The sequence below is a fragment of the Felis catus genome, chromosome A1 (assembly GCF_018350175.1).
Source record: "Felis catus isolate Fca126 chromosome A1, F.catus_Fca126_mat1.0, whole genome shotgun sequence".
Classification (NCBI taxonomy): Eukaryota; Metazoa; Chordata; class Mammalia; order Carnivora; family Felidae; genus Felis; species Felis catus.
In genome coordinates this window covers 81,162,488-81,185,631 of record NC_058368.1, presented here as the reverse complement: position 1 = coordinate 81,185,631, position 23,144 = coordinate 81,162,488, and the positions used below count along the sequence as shown (strand labels likewise).

Sequence of the window (23,144 nt, the reverse complement as noted above, 5' to 3'; positions counted from 1 at the left end):
CCTTACAAATGGGCTTTAAAACATCACTTCCTAATATTTTCAGACGTCAGGCGCTAAATAAAAACAAATGTTCACATCCCCTTTTTCCCCCTCATTCTTTTCCTCTTGTATTTTCTCCCACACAAATAGACTGAGCAGAGGGTTGCAAACAATCTGTAATCCTTAATGACTCTATGCTAACCAGACAACAAAGAAGTAAATTTTCTTGTAAAGATGTATCCATTTGTTTTCACTTGGCTTTAATTTTTCCTAAACCTAATTATAATTATTAATATATATCCTTGCCTATTCTAATTGCTGAACTAAAATAGGTGCCAAATAATGAGAACAACGCAGTAAATAAAAGACTGATAAATTCATAGCTGTTCTGAGCAGAATTAGTGGCACACACATCTATGTTACAAGACGCTCACAAAGTAATTTATACCCACAGGGTTCTTAACTGTATTCTCTATAAAACGGGGATTCTGATCCTGTATCTAAAACCGTCATCCGGGAACAGGTGGTGTCCCACACCCCCGGGGCAGGGCGGGGCGGGGGGAGGGGCGCGACCAGCAGGTTCCTCTTTGGGAGCTGGTGGACACAAGGACTTAGGTCTGGGAAACGAGGACACGTTCCTCTCCGGAGCTGGAGGACTGAGTCCCAACACAGGGCTTAAACTCACAAACCGAGAGATCATGACCGAGCTGAAGTCGGATGTCCAACCGACTGAGCCACCCAGGCGCCCCAAGTGGGAAGAACCTTTCATCCTGGCCTGGGAGGCAGGCGGGGAGTTATACCAGCTTAACGTCAGACGACGTTAATGTATCGCCACTGACTGGTATGTGACGACTCAGGTGGTGGGACTCTTCTTCTTCCTGACTTTCTCTCCTTAAGGAAAAGCACAGCAGTAGATGCGGACGCTAGCAAGGGGCCCGTCCCCAGATTTCCTGATCCTCACGCACCCCTGCAATCCCAGCAGTGCACAGAAAAGCACACACTCCAAAGAGGCTGTTCCAAGTTTGAATGTAGGAGTGTGGGACCGGAGTCATCCAGGAGACTGTCCCCGTGCCAGGAGCTGGCACCTCCCTGAACCTCTTCGCCTCCGCCACCAGTGGCGTTCCCCGTGGGCCCATCTTCCTGGAGACACGGTGACAGCGGTTCAGGCACGCTGGCTGCCTGAGTGGCACTGGTCAGCAGGGCCGCTGGAGACAGGGGTGCTGGCGTGGTGGGGACCCTCCACTGGGGGGCCGTGCCCCACTCTCTCCCTCTAGCCTGGTGCTGCTTGAGATTCTAATTCATGCCAGGATAAAATGCAGAACTGGTTTTTCACAGTCATTTCGCATTATTCAGAACCATTCTTGTCTCCAAGAACATTCGGAATACAAAACTGCCGGTGGGAAGTCTGCTCAGCTCTTCCCTGGAGTCCAGAGAATTACGCGAGCCCTGGAGATTTGCATCCATGTGCAAATCTTAATGACGCGGGGCTTTTGAGCCTCCCTGCCCCTCTTTTAGAGGGTGTTTTTCCTCCTGTCCTCGTACTTTGTACATCGTCTGACACACTGAGTTACCTAGTGTCTCAGGAGCAAACAACTGGCAAAATGTCCAAGAGATCAAGGTACAGGGCGGGATGTGCTGTGGACGGGAATGTGGTGTTTTTAGAGAAAACCCTTTATCGTAGGGAGTTTGTCTTCTTTTCTGAACCCTGTCCCATTGTCCCTAATTCTCGCAGAATTTAATCACCTCTGGTGCTTTTGCCCAGAGGCATTTATCTCCATCGGTCGCCTCTGAATCATCCGTCATTGTGCAGTTAAGGTAAACCTATCTAGCGCTTTAAATCTCTGCTCAAACCCATGAATCACGCAGTCTACCACCCCTACTCATTAATTTTGCTCTTTCCTTCAGCTCCTGCTTCTCCCCTGCATCGTTCTGACTCAGAGGCTTTCTTAGGAATGTACAAAGACCCAGAGCCAAAGCCTACCAAGGCTCCCCAGGCTTGCGAGGGGGCGGGCAGGCAGGGAGAGGTTACTGGCCGCGCTGCTCCCCCTTGGGTTCTCAGTGCCCTAGCAGCCTCTTGTAATGTCCTAATTCTGTCTGTGTTCTTCAACTCCCAGACCCTCCGCAGTTAGGGTCGCAAATAAAAACACCAGACCCCCAACCACTGTTTGAGACATACTAAAAGCGTATTTGTTGCTTCTCTGATATCCCAGCTTAACTGGAGGCCCTGTACTTTCCACACACCTTGGGATGTTCTCTTGGGGAAGCCAGAGGAACTCCATCCGTGCCCTCCAAGCGTAGTGTGACCCCCCGAAACAGCCTCTACGCGATCTGTGCTGCTCATCCAGGAGGTAGATGCCATCCACAGACAAGCACCCAGCTCGTTAGCCTCTCGTTAGAGTTTTCTCATTTCCAGGAGTTTATCACCTTCGCCATCAGTACCATCAGTTTTTCACATCATCTCCTGCACCCAAGATGCCTGTGCTGGTGACATTACTGTGCACAGTGGACACGGCAGAAAGGCAGGTGAAAACGAAGAGAGTTTGATTCAAGCTTGTATGGAGTTTGCAACACGACTGAAACGGGCCATCCCTGGGCCCCTGGCCTTGACCTCCTGGTGCACATGGCCGGTACCCACCCTCTCGTTGTGTCTGGGCTCGTTGAGAGCAGGGTCTCTGCTCTGTAGGCTCGCGGGTTGCTCAAACTTAAAAACACATAACAGGGTGGTATACTGGTCTCTCTGTTGCCATTACTTCCAAAATTTGGGGCTGCTCTGCCTTGCTCCCTGTGTATTGCATAATATCCTTATTTACAATGGATATCCACCTACCCATTTCCCTTTGCATTAAGATTAAACTGAGCAACCAGCTTTATAATGTGTGAATTAAGAGGAGAGGGTGTTGGGGAGGGGAAGGGACCCAGAGTCCTGCTGGATCATCCAGGGCACTGAAAGTCGGACGGGGGCTAGACTGGGTACTCGTCGTGGGTGTGCAGTCTAAGGGTGCACCCCAAAACTCAGTAACAGAGGTAAAGATACTATACTGCGATGCTTAAACAAATCCAAGTTAATGTAAAAAACCCATGAGAAACATTTACAATTTGAAATGAAAGCAAGATCAGTGTGACTGATGTTTCCTTCTCCCTCAAGCTCCAGTAGGGCTGGGCACAGCGCCGACTGAAAACCTCTACGGCCACCCCAAATGGGCTGGTGGTTTGGCTAAGAAAGTGCTGTCCAGCCTGCACTGCTGAAGTCCCTGTGAGGTGGGACCTGTCTGGTTTTCCCCTTTGTGCTTCCGGAAATTGGCTTTCTCCATTTGCCCTAAGGTGACCCAACCCCACGGAGACGACATGACGCCCAGTCCCATTTCAGTCGTTTGGCGTGAGTGTGGCATTCGTGTTCGGTAACTCAAATATTCCCTTCCACTCTTTCCAGCATCCTCTCCAAAACTGAGTTACGTTTAAAAATCCCATTGCTGGGGCGCCTGGGTGGCTCAGTCGGTTGGGCGTCCGACTTCGGCTGAGGTCATGATCTCACGGTTCGTGGGTTCGAGCCCCGCATCGGGCTCTGTGCTGACAGCTCGGAGCCTGGAGCCTGTTTCCGATTCTGTGTCTCCCTCTCTCTCTGACCCTCCCCCGTTCATGCTCTGTCTCTCTCTGTCTCAAAAATAAATAAACATTAAAAAAAATTTTTTTAAAAATCCCATTGCTAGTCAAAATCTGCTTGGAGTTTAGGGGGTCTGCGTAATGGAAACTGGATGGCCTTGGGCTCTTTCCTCCCCCCTCACCTCCCAGCTATGTGTCTTCTTTTCGCTCAGTTACTTTAAGTCCTTTATGGAGCCACCACACACAGCCTTGACCTCCAGACTGGACTCCGTTATGGGGATGACAGATCCATTAGAGAAGCTTCCTTCCCGTTAGAACAGGTCACAGCCCCAGTCTCCTTGGCTGGGTTAGAGGGGAGCTCTCATCCTGAAAAGACCTTTAGGATTCTTCAACCCCTTCCCCTATGCGGAGCCATCTTGATTCCTTTAAAGCTTTGGAAGGGCCTTCCCCTCATTGGCTACATTTAAAACCTAAGAGACCGAACACACAAAGACAATGGGTAGGCTGTGCATAAAGACAGAACTCTGATCCACAAGCTGTAGCAACTGCCCAGAAGGACTCCTTCCCTGCAGGAGCCACCCCAGGAAGTAGCCTGCTCTAAGCCAGATGTGCAGGAAGCCAGCCCGTTATCTGTAAGTCAGCAGGAAGTTGACCACTATTTCTGGTAACAGTCCAGAATTGAAACGGCAACCCCCATCACAGTTGCCCCAAAAGGCCAGAGCTCGACTGGTAAACGACAGTTTCCCCAACTTTTGTCCCCGCTGTCAACTCAGGACCAAGCAGATCAAGCCAGCTACGTTCCCCTGACCAATGGGGTGGGACACCTGCTTCCAATAACGGCCCCCAGCTTCCCAGGCCGGGACCTGCATCACGACACGCCTGTGCTGTTCCCGCCTCCGCCTGCCACGAGTCTCTGCCCGACACAAGCCATGGCAGCCGACCCCTGGCGACCACAACCCCTGAATAGACCCTGCTCGCTCTCATGTGGGTGGTCTCCACTGGCTTCCACCAAACCAGCAGCTGGCTTGGACTCCTCCTGTTCTCTGCTAGAGGCCCCTGGACCTGGGCTCTGAAACCAGCACTGTCTTGGTGCCCTGTGCAACTCGAGATACGTGGAGGGTGCAGGCTGTGGACTCATTCACGCCCCAATATCAGTCACATGGCTGGACAGAAATTGATTTATTCACCACTCAGCGCGTACAAAAAAGAAGGCTCCGGGGCACCTGGGTGGCTCAGTCAGTTAAGCGTCCGACTCTCAGTTTGGGCTCAGGTCATGATCTCACAGTTTCGTGGGATCCAGCCCCACATGGGGCTCCGTGCTGGCAGCGCACAGCCGGCTTGGGATTCTCTCTCTCCCTCTGTCTCTGCCCCTCCCCTGCTCACGCTGTCTCTGTCTCTCTCCAGATAAATAAATAAACTTAAAAGAAAAAAGAACGCTCCCAGGGCCCTAGCGAAACATTCTGCGCTTTAAATCCGCACAGCTCCACCAGATATACAAGCCTGTCTGTCCCCAACTTCTTTCCAGCTGGTGAAACTTTCTGGGGGAATCAGACGCTCAAGGAAGCAACAACCCCAACCCTCTGATTTCCACCAACACATTTCTTCACTCTGCACGACACTGCAGGCTCACAACCAGCGTGAATGCAATTTTGACATTTCAGATCCCCTGGGAAAATAGCAGTTAAACATGCAAATTCAAATCTGCAACATCTGGATGTCTTTTATACTAGCAGAAGTCCTCGGTGCTCAGCCCCTGTGTCAGCTTTAATGGCTGGTACTCTGTGTGCATAGAGATGAAACTCGACTATGGAATCATTCTGCTCCAGGCCCGAGAACCTCCATTTCACAGCCAAACAAAACTCCAGAGATCACCTAACGGGACCCACTCACTTCAGACAAGGACGCAGAGACCTTCGGCAAACAAAGCTACTCCACAGCAGATCTGTGGTCAGAACCCTGCTCACGGCCCGTCCATGCTGCGACAGCTGCCACCAGGTCATTCACAGCACCGACTGGACAATGTCCACCGTATGTGTCGTCTTTCAGTTCTATCACAAAGTTACTGACAACCAAGAGTCTCCAGCCTCCAGAGGACCTTGGTGCCGTAGCTCTCCTGAGTCTGAGCATCACGCACGGGTGTTCTCCCCAGTGTCCTGATGCTCACAGTGAGGCTGGGGGACCAGCAGCAGCTGTTAAAAGGCAGAATCTTGGGGCACCTGGGGAGGTTAGTCCGTTAAGAATCTGGCTCTTGATTCCAGCTCAGGTCATGATCTCATGGTTTGTAGGATCGAGCCCCGTGTTGGGATCTGTGCTGACAGCGTGGAACCTGCTTGGGATTCTCTCTCTCCCTCTATCCCCCTCCCTCATTCATGCACGTTCTCTCTCTCTCTCTCTCTCTCTCTCTCTCTCTCTCTCAAAAATAAATAAATATTTTTTAAAAAGGCAGAATCTCGGGAATCATCCCAGATCCACTACCCAGAATCTGCATATCAACAAGATGCCCAGAGATTCCATGCGTTGTATTAAAGTTGGGGAAGTACTGATCTATGTAGACAACTATTTTCTTCCTTTTCCATCACTGCCGCAATTTTACCCGGTCTGCCAAACCTCTTACCATCCAGGAAGTCAGCCTAGTCTTAATCGCAGGGGAAGACTGAGAGGTAAGGCTGCAGTTGGTACCTCCACTCGAAGAACAGATGTGGCCAAGCATAAGCCATGCGTGAGGGGTGAACCTCACCAGGCTGGTTCCGTCGGAGTACAACACTCCCTCTGTCCTCATGATGCCCGAAGACATCACTGTACAGGACCAAAGAAATATAGAAACACATGCAGGAAGACTGAACGCCCTTCTTCCTTGCCCGTCTCAGGCACCTTCCCGTCCGCAGATACAATAATGGTTAATGATGTAGTGTTTAAGGAACAATCTCCAGACACACCATCTTGCTAGAAGCACTGAGCCACAGCCTGCTGCCGATTCCACAGGCAGACGGGGAGCGAGAGTCTGCGGATGGGCCTAAACCCCACGGTGGGCCTGGTGGAGAAATCCCATTGTGGTGGCTGACTGTGTGCGTCAATTTGATTGGACAGGGTGCTCAGGTTAAACATTACTCCTGAGTCTGTCTGGGCCTGTATTTCTAGCTGAGACCAGCATTAGCTCCTGTGAACTCAGAAAGACACATTGCCCTTCCCAATGTGGCTGGGTGTTATCCAATCCATTGAGGGCTGGAATAGAACAAGAGGCGGAGGAAGGGAGAATCCACCCCCTTTCTGCCTGACTTCCTGGGCTGAGACATGGGTCTTCCCCTGCCCTTGAATAGGGAATTCATCAGGTCTCTTTGTTCTCAGGCCTTAGGATTTAGCCTGAACTACACCACCAGCTTTCCTGGGTCTCCAGCTTGTAGATCATGAGACTTCTGTCTGTCTGTCTATCTATCTATTATCTATCTATCTATTATCTATGTATCAATTATCTATCAATCAATTATCTATCTATCATCTATCAATCATCTATCAGTCATCTATCTATCAATTAATTATCTATTTATCTATCATCTATCTATCAATCAATTATCTATCTTTCTATCAATCATCTATCTTTCTATCCATCCATCCATCCATCCTATCTATGTACCTATCTATCCATCCATCCATCCTATCTCTCTCTCTATCACCTATCATCTTTCTAGTTAGCTATCTACCTATTTATCTATAATCTATCAATTACCTATCTATCATCTATCTCTCTATGTATCAATCAAGATCTGTAGGCCTGTTGCGCTGCACACACATCTGGCTATAGCAAATCGTACAATTTACCTATGTTAGATGCACTTGAATTCTTCATCAAGCTCTGCTGACATTTTGTCGTGTACTTTTCACCTTGTGAGAAGTGAGCAGCTGTGTCTCTCCAGCTTCAGGTGTCTTTAGGCAATATATGTAAGTAAATAGCTGGGTATTTTATATGAATTGTATTATAGCCTGCCCACTTTCTGGAGGCTTTCCTTCTTCACTTAAAAATACACCTGAGCATGTGAATGCTCACCGCATTTTTCAGTTGAGTGCACCCCAACTCAAGTGTGTATCTACAACACCTGGAAAGCACTCTTTCAGTGTAGGACGCTAACAATCAACGATATGAACGGAAAACAAGTTGTCTCCCTGCCACCACGACAGACAGTGATCTCCTCTGCTTACATCCACACGCCATCAAACTGCTCACGGACTTGCTAATGCCTCCCCGCAGAGGGGGGCATATGGCTCAGCAACTGTAGGGATGGGCATCAGCATCGGAAGAGCTGACTCTCGGTCCCTCCTCTGCTCCTTCTCAGCCTTGTGACCTTAGGCAAGGGATTGAGTCTCTACAAGCTTTGCTTTCTGCACATGCACCGCTAGTGCTGTAGGAACGATGGCCGATAATGTAGGGGGCGCTGTAGGAACGATGGCAGAAAACATGGGGGCGCTGTAGGAATTGTGGCAGACATTGTGTAGCAAGGATTTAGCTCCATAGTAGCAGGCAATCTACGTGCTCACAAGCACTCCCTGTTATCACGGGAAAGCAGCAAAACTCTCATCCAGACGACGCACCTGTCTTAGTCCTGCCCGAGATCCTGTCTCACCCCCACTTCCACATCACCCACTTCGCTGAACCCAGGCCTCTCTGTATCTGCGAGGAGCAGTGAGGTGTCATATCACATGGCTTCCGAATTATGGCCGAGACCTCTCAATCCCTTTGTGGGCAACTGCACTGAGTGTATTCCTATAGCTTGGAGGTCATCTGACTCCCGTTTGCTCTGCCAACAACAAGGTTATCAGAAGGACCTTGCCAAGGCTCGCCTTCAGCAACGTAGCAGTGGCTGCTGGCCTCATGGTTATTCTACATGAGCTGTGCACTGCTAGCTCTGGGATGCCTTGAGGAAAATCTAATCATTCTGGAAACTTTGCTTAACTGTCAATAAGCAGTCTATACTGATAATGGCAGAGTCGGGAAGTGAGGCCATTCCAGGGGGTACCAGGAGCAGGAGGCCGCCTAGGAAGTGACCATGCCCCCGAGTGGACCAGGGGGCAGAGCACCTCATCTGCCCGAACAGCCCTTCAGGTTTATCCCTCAGTTCCATCTACCTCGGGGTCCCCAGGCACAAGGGGATCCTGTTCAGGGTCCCCTTGAGCTCCCCCATAGGAAGCTGACCTGAGCAAATGACATTTACCCTCCTCCTCCCCCCACAGTGGGTCTTGAACTCCAGTGTGTCCCCCAAACACTGAGACCACCAGCCTCTAGAGGCTTCTGTCTGTGAAGATGCCTGATCTGTCACCTTTCCTGGCTAAGGTTCAGCAAAGGTGTCAACATCAAGAACAACCCATGCTTCTTATACTTCTCTTTCCTCTGGGCTCCTCCAGCCAAAATGACCTTGGTAACCCTGAACTCCAGTTTTGTGCCTAACACCACAGAACCCCCAGAAGCTCTCCCTAGGTCTCCAGCCTCTTAGCCACTAACATCTGCTAAGACTCTCCATTTCTTGGCCTATGGTGCTTATAAACCAGGAAAGTTTGACGATATAGCAGCGGCAGTCCAGAGCACAGAGAGCACCTTGCTGAGAACCCCATCTCCCGGGGTCTTGGCCCCTCACCTGTAGCTGCCCTCGTTGCTCTCTGATTCCTTGAAGCAAACTATAAAGCAATTTTTAAACATATTTATTTATTTTGGGGGAGAGCACAAGGCGGGGAAGGGCAGAGAGAGGGGGCACAGAGGATCCAAAGCAGGCTCTGAGCTGTCAGCACAGAGCCCAATGAGGGGCTCGAACTCACGAACCGCGAGATCATGACCTGAGCCGAAGTCGGACATGCAACCGGCTGAGCCACCCAGGTGCCCCTTGTAAAGAAATTTTATTATTTTTTCAAGATTATCTTGGTGAAAAGTTTGGTCGGCTACCCAGTACATGTTGTAAGAAGTAACAGTCCTGAAAAGCTTTTACTACTTACAGTGTAGCAGGTGCTCCATTAAATGACAAACTTAATTTCTTAAGAAAAAACAACTCAAGATCATGGGACATAAGCAGGAACAGTTTGAGCTAAGTTACACCAACAGTCTCATAGCTGGAGGGACAGATAATGAACTCCTACTTGGAATAGTTCTCTGCTACAGATCAGGAGCGTCTGAGATACCTCAGCCAGAAGCCCAGAGACAAGTGTGGCCCCATCAAAGCGCAGTGTTAGTGGTGGGGTCTTCTCCTGTTTCTATCCTTGCCAATGCACAGGGTCTTCCTAGAAGATACAACAATCCTACCAGATGCAAGTGCTGGCCTGGCAGCATTTATAGCAAACGTGGACGCGGCCGCCTTCGGTAGGTAGAGTAGAAGCTTCTGACCACAAAATGATGCCGAGAAGCTTCTGACCACAGAACGATGTCAGGGAGAAAGGGTCACCAGTTCACACCCTCTCCCTCCTCCCCAGCACCTCCCCTTTGCCACAACTGTTATATAGCCACACAAATAATATAGCTTTTTTATCAAGGAGTTTACCATCCTGAGAGCAGATAACAGGTTTTATGAGCATGCAGGTGAGCAGTGGAGCCATTCGAGGGTGACTCCGGGTGGACACCATGCCTGTGAAAGCCTCCCTCGATGCCAACACAAGTACCCAAGGCAAAGCAGAGCAAAAGCTTCCTGTAACAGCTATGGAAATATCCTTCTGTACTAAAGGGATAGTGAGGGAGGGAGAAATTTTATCACCCCACTTTGCACACTCCATGGAATGTAGGCACCCTGTGAGTACCTGAACTTGAGCTAAAAGATGAGATGGCATGAGAGCCAGCTGGATTAAAGAGTGGCTGGGACATTTACGGAAAGAATGCATTCGCAGAAATAAGGTCACGGCAGGGCACCCCGGGGGGCTCAGTTGAATAAGCATCTGACTCTTGATTTTGGCTCAGGTCATGATCTTATGGTTTATGGGATTGAGCCCCACGTCGTGCTGACCCAGCATGAAGCCTGCTTGGGATGCTTTCTCTCTCTCTCTCTCTCTCTCTCTCTCTCTCTCTCTCTCTCTCTCTCAAAAAAATAAATAAACATTTTTTTAAAAAGGAGAAATAACATGATGGCACATTTCAGTGTTAGGACAGAAAGAGCAGAGACGAAGTTGTAGAAAAGCGGATTCGTGATGCGGAGGATGGCAAGAAAAAAGAAACAGATAAAGAAGTGAAACTCTGACATGGTGGAAGGTTCAGAGCGCACACAATACAGGTTAGAAGTGCAAATAACTGGTCCTTCTGAAGAAGAGAATAGAGGAAGCGCAAGAGATACGAGAGGGGAGCTGCAGACCTAAATCTGCAGTTGGAAGGGAAACCTCCGATTTCAAGGAAAACCAGTAAAGGAAGACTTAGGCCCGGACACATGCCAAACGTGTGATTTCCAAGCACAAACATTTCTATATGAAGCATGTAGATGCTCACAAAATATCGGAAGGCAAAAACCTCGGGCTGGTTTCAAAGGGAAGGCCCTCGGAAGCCGGGATGACAGGACTCCGCTGTTGGGAAGTGGGAACCGAGAGGACTCCTTGTGTGGCCGCCCTGATGCTCCTGCGTGTAGGGAACAGAAAGATGTAACTATGGAAGCAAGAGTTCAGGAAGCACGCCACCACAAATTTTCTTGGAAAATCACTCAAATATTTGACCAGCTAACTGAAAGAGGAATCTAAAAATGATTCAAGAATGGAAATGCCCTAGTATACAAGGAATGGTGATAAATATTGAATCCGTTTACACATGGAATAAAATACCAGCAACTTACATAACGGTAGTCGTCCTGAGAATGATTCGCAAATTAAATGCAATACTAACCTTAATTCCAATGGCATCTTTTTGAGGAAAACAAAATGATTCTTGATTAAAAGATGTTTTTAGGAAAATAGGAATAGAAATACATTTCTCCTAACAAAGACCGACCACATCAAACCAATCGCCGACCAGGCCGTGAACGGTGAGAACAGGAAAACACCCCTGGTAAAGTCATAAGGAAGACAAGAATGCCTTCTCCCCCCAGGATGATTTAAAGGAAAATACAGTGTTGTTCTTATTTGCAGAAAATATGATTATCTACTTAGAAATCTAGAAAAATCAACTGAAACACATTAGGCAAACACATTTATTATAAAGTGGGTAAAAATGTGAATATTTCATTCATAGAAAAGAATGCAAATAGCTTTTCTATTGTGAAAATATATAACATATAATTTGCTATTTTAACCATTTTTATGTGTGCAGTGCAGTATGAAAATTGCTTTAATATATGAAATGAAGTTCAATCTCACTGTAATATGAGAAAAGCAAATTCAAACGACACAGGAACCATTTTTCACTTCTTAGTTAGGCAAAGAGTGTAAACTCCTTAAACTTCACAGAGCAATAAACATAAATGTATAATGTATAAACATAAATAAATATGGCGATAAATATAAACATTCCGAATGTGCCCTCCCTGTGATCTGGCACTTCCTCTCCCAGGAACTTACTCAGAGATATTCACGAGTGTGAAAAATGATGTCATTTTCCACAGAGGTGTCTGAAATAGCAAAGGGTTGGGAGAAACGAAAAGTCCATCCAAGGGGACTGGTTAAATACACTGGGGCAGGCAGCTGCCGGAAGCAGAGCAGCAGGTGCAGAAGGCGGGCAAGTGGATTGCCCTACCCTGACAATAACACAAAGCCAATGATCTACAAATGTGCCTTTTCTTGAGCCCATCAGAGCACTGAGGTTTCAGGTCAACCAACAGCAGCCTGCTACGTAAGCAGAGACAGGTGCTTCCGTGGAGACAAGACGAGACCTGTGACTCACCACGGTCAGGGTGCAGAAAGAAGATGGGGCTCCCCAGGGTAGGATGGGTAATGAGAACTCAGCTACAGGTGTTAACAAACTGCCTAAGGCTGAGTGTGGGATAACATGAGTATAAAATGTTGTCACTCCCAGGGCACAGATGAAAACCCGTCGTGGCTGGGGGAGGGTAAAGGAAGAGGCTCAATTCTCCGGGAACGGGCAGAAAGCCAACTGGGATCTGGACCATTAGAGGTCTTCTGCTGCGTTCCCAGGGAAGCTCCCCTCCCAAGACCCAGCAGGCAGTTCCTGCCAAGACGGAATCTGCACCAAACAAGAGAAGGTCTTGACTCCCAACGTCAGGCTGGCCGGTGCTGTATGGAAAGCTTGGTGGTCCACCCCGGGGGGAGAGGCAAGTATGTGGCAAGAGACCCACTGGAGGCATGGAGACAAGAGGTTTAAGACTGAGAATGAAGTGGACACCAAGAAAGTTTTTCTGGCAAAGTAGCCCCCGGCCTCAGGTAAAGCTAGAGGAATGCTGGTGGTTGCACGGAGAGTAACCATAGCAACAACAAATCCCAAAGTCAACTAGGATCAGGCAGACTCAACCCTAAAATTACTGGCCAAGCGGAAAAAGGGGTGCTCCTTTTTCCACACATAAACATAATTAACTCAGTACTGTGTCCACATGTACTATCTTGCTCTCAACCAAAAAGTACAAGACATACAAGAGAAGGAAGGGAAGGAGGGAGGGAGGGAGGAGAGAAGAATGGAGGGAGGGAGGGAAGAGGGGGAAGGAGCAGGGAGGAAGGAAGGGACTATACTCACTGTCAGAAAACAAAGCAGTCAACAGAATGAGAGGCAGGTGTGACCCAAATGTTGAAACTATCAGACACCAAGAATTTAAATAACTGTGATTAACACTTGAAAGGCACTAATAGAAAAGGTAAACAACATGCATGAACAGATGAAGAGTTTCAGCTGGCAGACGAAAATGGTAAGAGAATGAAATGAAAAAAGTACAGTAACAGAGTTAAAGATGTGATAATTATAGGCTCAAAAAACAAAGTATTTTTAATATGTTTAAGTAAATAAAAAATACTAAAATATGAGGACAAAACCCCCAGATGTCATAAAGACTGGAAAACAACCAAATAGAACCAAATAGAGACTAATGGAAGATATCATCCCACAGATTGAAGAACCCCATGATTCAATACATAATAATTAAAAAGAAATCCATACCTAGATTCAGCATAACACAGCAACAGAAGGAGAAAAACAAGAGAAGGTCTTAAAAACACCAGTGAGAAAGGACAGACTGCCTTCAGAGGAGGGACTGACAGCTTACTCATCAGAACAATGGAAATTCAGGAGACTGGAATCGTATCTTCAACTACCGAGGGCAAACCTCAACCTCAAATACTGCACCCAGCAAGACCACTCACTGAGGACAGGGGGGAAACAAAGGCACTGTTAAATGACCACAAACAGAGGGTTTGATGTCACACAGAAGGTATGTGATCCCAGTGACATGGTCTGAAATGAAGGAGGAGACAGAAGACACAAAATGTGGTAAATATGTGGGGAAATCCAAGCAAACGCTGTGTAAAAACAATAATTACATGTGATGAGTTTAAAAAGAAAACAGTCAAGCTTGCAGTGAAATCAATGACAGCGGTAGCATGCAAATCAGGATGGAGAGAGGCAGTTAATGTGTTCTGAGTTGTAAAGGTGTCAACGAAGGGTGAAGCTACTGGCTAATTCAGACTCTGGTAAGTTAATTTTTCTTGTGTTGATGCCCATGAGAACAACTAAAGAACAGAAACAGAATTGGTAACTACCAAATTAGCAGAGGGAGGAAAATAAACATCAGGAAAAAGATGTGATAAATCTAAAGCAATCCAAGGAAGGAAATAAAAAGAAACCTAAAATAGGCGTGTGTTCTTATTGTCATGCGGCACGACAAATCACCTTGAACTTGGTTCACACCCTTTCTTCTCACAGGCTCTGTGGGTCAGGAGTCTGGATGTGGGTTAGCAGGGTCCTGTGCTCAGGCCCCAGCGGGCTGGAATCCCGGTGCTGGCTGGGGCCACACTCCCATGTGAGCCCTAGCCTTTTTCCCGCACTCCCACAAGAGGCTGGGTTGTTGAGAGAACTGAGGTCTGTGAGGTTCTAGGACTGAGTCCCCACTGCCCTGTTGGCTGGAGACCGCCCTCAGATCCCGGCCTCCAGGGCCTGCAAGGGTGGCAACCCACCTCCTCTCTGGGGAGATGGGGTAGTGTAGGACATAACCCCACCCACTCACCAATCTCTAACGTGTCTTTGCAGTAGGGAAGCTTGGGGGACACAGAGAGCTGTGTCCACCACAGTGTGGAAGATACAGAAAGTATAAAACAAGAGGCTGAACACAAATTGAAATACATCAAGAATTACAAGAAACTATCATTACATGTAATTATAACATGAAAGAAAGAGAAGGTTGATTCCTTTTGCATAAATTACTGTTCCTTATGCATGTGATCCAAGTGTATACTCCACGCCTGTATCTTGTATTGGGCATTTTATAGTCATTAGCAATTTCCACATTGTTAAACTGCTTCAAAAAATTTTCAACAGACTCAACAGATTCAAAAATTTCAACAATATATGTATCATAATTGATAAAGTTATTCCCCCCCCTTTTTTTTTTTTTACCAATCTTTGTCTATTCCAAATGAATGATCATGTATATTTTCAGGTATTTGGTTTTTCTCCTTAGGAAAAAATTCCAATTCCTCAGAGTGGAATTCATAGGTCAAAGGTCATTTTGGTGACACAAAATAAATGGCAAATCCTTTCCAAGAATATTCCCACCCTCAACGATCTGAAAGTACCAGTTACACTGCAAGCTTGGGCACACTGCAAATGTACACTTTTATCAAACAATAGCTGATTCATATTTTAAAATATCAACAGGACAGGAATTCATAGAATAGCAAAATAATGGGCAGTTCTTAGGTCACAGCCCTTCCCTCACCTGTGACTGTGGGCCGTTTGCATGGCGGGAGCTGCCTGAGAGGCACCCTCCCCACTGCTGGGCCCATGGCACTGGGGCCCCAGAAGATTCTAGAGCACAGGCCTGGGCAGGTCAGGCCATGTCTCCCCACTCTTCAAACCACCTGCTCCAGGAGCCCAGTGGCACACCATGGGGCCAGCCCTCACCTGCCGCACTCAACTTTTGTGGGTATAAGCCATCGGTTTGGTTTAATCTGCACCCCCTCCCTGTCCTTCCTGAAGGCCTGTCCCACACAGGACTCTCGGGAGCCCTGCCCCTGAAGTTCAAGCCCCTGTGGCACCCACTGCTCCCCCTGCCCCCCTGTCCCTGTCATGCCCAGTTTGCTCCAGCTTTTCACTCTATTCACTGTGCTCTTTTTTCTTTTTTATGACCCAATCCACCCAATTCCAGTGGTTCTTTAACTTATTTATTTCCTGGACCCCTCACCTGTTTTTTACATCATGAAACAAAAATAGGAGATTCTCTTCACCCCCACCAGAACACACACACCCAAGCAGGCGAATCTAGCTCTTGTCTGAAAACTCAGGATGTTCGAGGAACCAGAAAAATGGCAGGAACATTCTGTGAATTCTGGAGACGGAGTCCCCCCAACTAACACAATGAACACGCACATGACTGTCCTACAGCACCCCGCACGTCACAGAGCCTTCCTGACAGCGCAGCACCCTCGGAAAGCCCGGGTCTCAGGGAGCAAGGGCGCGTGCACCTGCACTTACCAGACGGAGAAGGTGCTCAGGCAGTGTGTCCGTTAATCCTCAGCTGCAGAGAACAGTCAGGTGCCCATGCCAGCGGCTCACCTCTCAGATGATTGCAATTTGTAATCCAAATCCAAGTCGACCTCGACTGATATGTTGATCCAGGGTTCACTGTTCCTGGGGTTGAGAGGTTGATAAGGAAGCCAGAAAGGTGCAGGTGCGTTAGTCATTGGGCTAAGGACACTTTTCTCTACTTCTTCTGGATTTTAGCAGGAGAGAGGAGGGGTCCTAAAGGATGAAATTGTCCAAGAACCAATGACAGGAAGGACCCGGCCTTCTCCAGGGAGCGCACCTGTTCTCACACCTCACTCCCGGAGAAATAGGCCTGGTTAACCGGGAGAAGAAAGAAGCACAAAACGCGGTAAAGAACGCCTCCCTCAGGCACCGCAGGCTGCGTGCAGAGTTGGCGGGAAACAGGAGGCGGTGCTTAAAAGACGAGTCCCGCTGACTGGTGTCCGTTCCAGAATGGGCTCTGAGGAGCAGGCACAGCTCAGGGCGTCCCTTTCATCACACCCTCGCACTGAGCAGCCGCCTTGGAACTTTCATGCCAAGTAACGGCCAACGTGTCTCGATGACACTTGTTTCTTTGAACAGCTCTGCATTTTGTGCAAACGGGTCCTTGATCTGCAGCTACTTCCTACTCGGTGTGTTTTTGACTCTGTCCTGGTAATTCTCTGTGGACAGTCCAGGCCTGGAAATGCCACAGTGTCCACGGCAAGGTCCCACCCCCCAATGTCACTGCACGTCTGTCACTGGCAGGTGGGCGCCACACGGCCCACGTTCATGGTCCCCTCGGTACTTCTCTTGCTCTAACAGCATCATGGGGAAGCACGTCTTCCTTGGCCTCTGCTCCCGTGTCCTTCACGGCGCTGCTGTTCTGCAGACTGGAAACTGCACAGGGGACAGACCGCTTTCCTTACAAGCAGTGCGTCTAGTGACCCGGGTCACCTGGTTATAGCAACCCGGCTATCGATAGGCTTGTCATTTGGTAGGGATGACTTCAGATCCACATCCCGTCCTGGAGGAGGCCAGGCTGGCTTCCGCAAACCCAACGGTCTATTCTCCTTTGTACCGTCCTTCATGCAAACGATGGTCACAGTTTGAAGGTGCTTTGGGAAGGATCCTGGGTGTCTGGGGAAGCTTGTGTCTACGGGGTGCTTTGGGGTCCCCCAGGGGGTGCAGGAGAGTCCCTGCATGAGGTGGGACTGTGTTGTCTCTGCTGAAGACAGTGCATGGATGAGCTTTTCACCTGCTTTTGCTTTTGACCTACTAATGCCTTTCACGGTGGTGTCTGATCAGCCTGTTTTGTTTCTGCGTCCCTAAATAAACAAGGAAAAAGCTCCAGAAACGGAAGGCAGAGAGTGGCCCGCTAGCCCGACCTTGCAGGTGTGTCTCAGGGACGTGTGCGGTGGAGCCCTGTGTGACGAAAGGCCTTCGTGGACATGCGACTCAGTGTGTGACCTCAGCGTGCACAATGAGAGAAAGCAGGGCTCCTGGGGCCCATGCAGACAGAAGCGACCTCATCCCAAAGCCGGCAGTGGGTGCGAAGGCCTGGGAACGGTGGTAACAGACCACAAGGATCGGGACCTCGGGTTGGGCACAGACGCCCCAGGATGCTGGCGCACGGCACCTGCATCACGTGCGTGCTGACGGACCCGAGGAAGTCCGGGGGGAATGCCCTGGTTTCTCGATGACATTTCTTGACAAAGGTGGTGCCCACCTCCTTGTGCCTTCAAGACCAGCTTCGAGTTAGGCTGAGGGGCGGCTGGGCCGCAGACCAGTTGGGTCCACTGTGCTGGACGCGGCAGGCGGGCAGGCGGCACAGCGGTGGCGGGCAGGGCCTACAGAGTGAAAAGCAAAGACTGTGTTAAGTGCCAGGAAGCCACTTTGGGGAGGCAAATTCGCGTGCCTCCTTTAAATTTTGTTTCAATGTTTATTCACTATTTTTTTAATGTTTATTTATTTTTGAGAGAGAGAGAGAGAGAGACAGAGCATGAGTGGGGGAGGGGCAGAGAGAGGGAAACAGAATCCGAAACAGGCTCCAGGCTCTGAGCTGTCAGCACAGAGCCTGACGCAGGGCTCAAACTCACAAACCGTGAGATCATAACCCGAGCTGAAGTCGGATGCCCAACCGACTGAGCCACCCAGGCGCCCCAATGTTTATTGATTTTTGAGAGACAGAGAGAGAGCTTGAGTGGGGGAGGGGCAGAGAAAAAGGGAGACAGAATCCAAAGCAGACTCCAGGCTCCGAGCTGTCAGCACAGAGCCCAATGCCAATGCAGGGCTCAAACCCACAAACCGTGAGATCATGACCCAAGCTGAAGTCAGACGCCCAACCGATTGAGCCACCCAGCGCCCCAATGTTTATTTATTTTTGAGAGACAGAGACAGAGCTTGAGCGGGGGAGGGGCAGAGAGAGGGAGACATAGAATCCGAAACAGGCTCCAGGCTCCGAGCTGTCAGCACAGAGCCTGACACGGGGCTCAAACTCACGGACCCTGAGATCATGACCTGAGCCGAAGTCGGACACTTAACTGACTGAGCCACCCAGGCGCCCCAACGCGTGCCTCCTTTAAAAGGAGGTTAAGTTGGGGTGCCTGGGTGGCTCAGTTGGTTAAATGCCTGACTCTTGATTTCTGCTCAGGTCATGATCTCACAGTTGGGAGACTGAGCCTCATGTCAGGCTCTGTGCTGAGAGCACAGAGGCTGCTTCAGATTCTCTGCCCCTCTGCTTGTGCACACGTGCTGTCTCTCCCTCTCTCTCAAAATAAACCTTTTTATACAAATTAAAAAACTGAAAAGAGGTTAACTCGAAGCTAATGGTGAGGGACCACAAGGCAACCTGAAGGCCAAGCACAAGCTAGCATCGCCCCACTCCGCCCCCCATCCCGCCCCAGCTGGGATGTGTGTGACATTGCTCAGGCACTCCTGGCTGCCCAAGAACAAAGGAAAGGACAGAAAATAAATGGTTAAACTGATAGCTTCTCCATCAGTTCACAAATATCTTAGTAAATCACAAGAAAAAGGCAATCTTATCAGTAGCCTGATCTCCAGAGACCTACAGATTCAGTTTCCTGTAGCCCCAGCATCACCCTCCCCTCCACAGTGATGTGGCGAACAAAGGCAGAAGGAATTGGCAGATGAAATTGAATTTCCTTATAACCTGCAGCCCATTGACAAATACCTGAGGCAAATCCAGAGTAGAACATTTCTCCAGGAACCTCCTACTGTCTTAATGCTAATGCTTTGCTGGAGGGAAAACAACCTTAGCTTGACCATAGCCAGCCTCCAGTACCCTGTGTCCTTAGCGTGGAAAATCCCTTTAAGAAACTTCCTCTTGACTGTACCTCCTCCCCCAACCCCACAGTATAGAAGCAGTCACTCCTCACGGCCCCAGTGCAGCTCTTCCTGCCGCCGGGGCCTGTCCCTGTGCTTTACTAAAATCACCTTTTTGCATCAAAGATGTCTTCAAGAATCCCTTCTTTGCCGTCAGCTCCGGACCTCCCCATCACCCCAGAACCTCATCAGTAACACCTTGCGCCCTACAGAGAAGAAGCTCCAAGAGTAGCTGCCTGAACATCCTTGCTCAGCCTAAGGGCGAGGATGTGAACAGAGAGACATCATGGAAGCTTTTGGAGCAGCCACAGCTTCCAGTTAGAACCACGATAAAGATTAGAACATTTCAGGCCTGGCCGCAGGAATCTGCAGCCAGAGAGGGAAGGAGTTTCTGTGGACAACTGTGTCTCTCAAACTATGAAGAGGTCAGAAAATGCACGAGAATGAAAGATGGCAAAAGTTTCATTGTATTTTTTTAAATTTGTTTAATGTTTATTTTTGAGAGACAGAGCACAAGCTGGGGAGGGGCAGAGAGAGAGGGAGACGCAGAGTCCGAAGCAGCTCCAGGCTCCGAGCTGCCAGCACAGAGCCCGACGCCGGGCTCGAACCCACAAACCGTGAGATCATGACCTGAGCCGAAGTCAGATGCTTAACGGACCGAGCCTCCCGGGCGCCCCATAATTTTCCTTGTTTTTAAGAAGGTCTGGGACGACTGTCCACCGACTGCACCCAGCAGGCAGCAGGCCCAGAAACGGAAGACACAGAGAACTATGGGAAAAAACATTGAAGCAGTGACCCCATGTAACAGAGCGCCAAGAATGACAATGTGCCTGGGGAGAATTCACAAGAAGACTCTCAATGCTCCTGAAGACACGGAGTAAACTTGAGAGAATGACGAGTAAAGTTTGCTGTTTGAAACAAGACGATGCGTAAGTCACAGACGGGCACCCTGCTTCCTAAGTGATTCTACACGTTTAATGTCAAAAGCTCCACCAAGGGATTCTTCTCTTTTGTTTGAGGGGGGAGAATGAGATACGCTGGATTCGTATGGAAAAATAAATACCCAAGACTGGCCGATGGTATCATTTGCTTTTAGAAAGGGAATAAGGGGGACGAGTCCTCACAGCGTGCCATAAAGATACTAAATATTGCAGTGTTTGTATCAGAATACACAGATCCGTGACGGCTCTGAAAATCTACAAAGAGACCCAAGTACATGCAGGGATTTGGTAAGCGATGAAGGTGACATTTCAAATAGCGGAGGGAAAGGTGGTCTAAGCTGCGTGGAAACAGCGGGTACTCGGCAGTCTCACCTTTAACCAGGTTACATCGCAAGTAGACCAAAATTTTGGACATAATAAATGAAATCTTAAGACGAATAGGATACTTTTTAGAGGACAATATCAAAATAAGGTCTGTGTAACTGATGACATCTGGAAAAAGGAAAGACTGAGCAACCTGGCTTCACAATAAAGAACAACTGTGAATGACGCCAGCACCCAGAAACAAAATGAAAAGACAAAGGAGAACCTGGGAGCAATGTCTGTAACTTAATCGCAGAAAAGTCCATTTCCTTAAGCGATAAAGGCTCTTATAAATCAATTAGAAAAGAAACATTTCCAATTCAGTGAAAGCGTCCAGCGTCTATAGGTAGTGAAGTCACAGGAAGGAAACATAAACGGGTGGTCAGCATTTGCAAAGATGTTCGGCCGCACTCAGAGAAGTGCTGATTACGGCTAAAATGACACATTCTTGGGGTGCCTGGGTGGCTCAGTCAGCTAAGCGTCCGACTTCAGCTCAGGTCACGATCTCGCGGTCCGTGAGTTCGAGCCCCGCGTCGGGCTCTGGGCTGATGGCTCAGAGCCTGGAGCCTGTTTCCAATTCTGTGTCTCCCTCTCTCTCTGCCCCTCCCCCGTTCATGCTCTGTCTCTCTCTGTCTCAAAAATAAATAAACATTAAAAAAAAAATTTTAAATGACGTATCCTTGTCTGCCTGGGATTGGCAAGGTCCTGACAAGGGTGTGGAGAGACAAGAACTCTATAGTCTGTTGGGCGTGTCCACCAGCACAACTAATATAGGAAGCAATTTGGCAATACACACGAAAATTTTAAAAACGCTTGTAAACTACTGAAGGCAATTTCACTCTTAGAAATGTGTCCCTCAGGTATGCACGCTAGTCATTATTTTTATTTCAAAATATTGGAACACTCAGTCAGTAGCAGAGAGTTGGTTAAACAAATTACAGTTCATTCATCCAAGGGAATGAGTCTGTCATCATCAAAGAGAATAAAAAGTCTCTCGGATCTTGACCAGCTTAGGCTTTGAGATAAACATCCAGGCAAAACATGATGTGTTATGAGGTGCTACCGTTCGTGTGTACAAACGGAGAAGAGAATACAAAAGTATTCCTTTGCCTGTACGTGGTGCACATCCGTGAGATGCATGTGACAGTGCCACCCCGGATGCGGATGCGTGGGGAGAGAAGGCGGTGGGGCGCGACGGGGGTGAAACTTCCAGCATCTAAAACTGGAAGACTTAAAAGTAATAAAAGCCGTAACTGATGCAGAATTGATTTTGACTTTGGACCCTGCTTCTGTGCTCAGCCCCCACCCCTTCAAGATTTCCTCTCTTTCTCCATTTTCTTGTTTTCTTGAGTATCTATTTCTCACCCCCAAACCTATACTTTTTCAGGAACGGAAGTAAGCCTTAGGGGTCTTCACATCAGCCCTGTTTCTACGATGCCGGAATGTTGACTGGCAAACAGCCCCTAGGGAAACGTTACTGGAGGAAGGGTCTATCTTTTTCCTTTTTTTTTTTTTTTTTGTTTGTTTTAAATGCCTGATTGACTCAACTGTGGCCCTTTAAGGAGATGCCAGCAGTCAAGCCCAGTAACTGGTGATTCACCCTAAGCTGGCACGCTCCCCACGGACGCAGAGTCACCAGGCACTGGGGGTGGGGTGGGGATGATCAGTGGATCTTTCTTCCCCTAAATTAACTTTCTGCATCCTAAGTGATGATTACGTCCAGATGGGGATTCAAAGAAAATCTGCAAATTTCAGGACAGCAGGTGCAAGGAGTCAGAGTGGTTTCACGGAGCCAAGATAAACTGACTCTGTCTTCTGCCACGTTTGCTTTCTGTCTCTGTGCCCCGGCTCTGCTGGCTTCAGAGCCTTCATTCTCAGAGCCGCTGGGAGCATGGTGTCGGGGTTCCTGGCACACGTGGCTGTGCTTGCCCGTCTCCGGGTCTCGGGTGCAGGTACGTGGGTCGGAGGGGACGTCTTACCTGGCTAGGGCTCGGCCAGGTGGGCCGTCAGGAGCGGGCGGCAAGGTGGCTGGCAGGAAAACAAGGTAGTTTGTGCTGGGGCCATCTTGCTCCCACTGGCAAGGGCCAGTCGTTAGAGTTTTAGGAATTTTTGGAGCTGCTTGTTAAACTGGGCCATTATTAAAAATCAACTTCTACAAACTCATAGTTAACCAAGTTACACTGAAACCACAGGCAGTGACAATTCAAAGCCATCCCTCCTAATGACACCTTGTTCTTACCTCTGCTCCCCAGTAACTAACCGCACACGGGTGTGCAGCCACTAAGCATCTCTTCCCAGCCCACGTTCAGGGC

The 23,144-nt window shown here is 48.7% G+C and overlaps 1 long non-coding RNA gene across 1 annotated transcript in view; it reads right to left on the bottom strand.

The window, feature by feature from the left end:
- Positions 1–10,744: 10,744 nt before the first annotated feature.
- Positions 10,745–23,144, bottom strand: part of LOC123384983 — a 396,740-nt gene continuing 384,340 nt past the window's right edge. The window contains exon 3 of the long non-coding RNA XR_006596865.1: positions 10,745–18,033. This is a non-coding gene — a long non-coding RNA (uncharacterized LOC123384983). The remainder of the gene's footprint in view (positions 18,034–23,144) is intronic.